The sequence below is a fragment of the Phalaenopsis equestris genome, unplaced genomic scaffold, assembly GCF_001263595.1.
Source record: "Phalaenopsis equestris unplaced genomic scaffold, ASM126359v1 Scaffold219329, whole genome shotgun sequence".
NCBI lineage: Eukaryota > Viridiplantae > Streptophyta > Magnoliopsida > Asparagales > Orchidaceae > Phalaenopsis > Phalaenopsis equestris.
Window position 1 is genome coordinate 15545 of NW_018237707.1, and position 1003 is coordinate 16547.

Here is a 1003-nt window from a genome sequence, read left to right on the forward strand (position 1 = left end):
AAAATCATATTAATAATTTTTGAAAATATTTAAATTGAGAACATATAATAGTTAATCTTTTTCTTCCCTCCCCCAAACTTAAATTTTTCAATATGGAATGATACAGGTGGAAAAAAAAATTTTAAATATAAATCATACCTCAGCACTTTAGGCATTTTCATCATTTTGAACTGGTCTGTAATATTAGGAGCTTGTATACATATAAATCATTAGAGAATTTGTTGGGTAATGAAATTTTGAAATAAGTACAAAAATAAACATTATACAAACACTAGATTTCACTAACACATCACAATACTGAATAAAAACAATTACAAATACATCATAATGCAAAAAAAATCACATCAAATTACAATTTTACAAAGTACTAAGCAAAGCCTATTATAACTACACATGCAAATTTCAAACTACTACACTAAACATTTATAAAAATAATTAAAAATTATCTAACTGCAAACATAAAATAAAATATAGAATAAAATAAAAGTACAAACAAACATACATCTATCTCTATCACAAAATCACAAAACAAAAGTACATCAATCACTATCATATATCAAAATCCCATACTATATCCTCACCTCCCTGGTCAGCAGGTGGATTGAGCTGATACTGAGTATAACGGGGGTATTCAGGAAAAGTAACATCAGGCTCATCTCTGTAGTGTTGGGCCTGAGCTTCGTAGTAAGCTATCCCGAAGTCAAAATGCCTTTGTAGGTTCTCACTATCATAATCATGTCTACGTTCTAATCCCCCAATTATTTCATTTATTTTCACTATACTCTTCTACTGCAAGGTTAACTCATTCATTAAATCATGAAGGGTAAGGGAACTAGAGGAAGGAATGTCATAACTAGTAGAGGGGATATCTCTACTAGTAGAAGGTTCTTGACTCCTACTCCCAGATCTCCACTTTTCATGAGATTCATATGTCTTCAAGTTAGCTTTACTAATGGGTTTCATAGGGTAAACCCATTCTTCATCATCTCCAGCTTCAACTCCA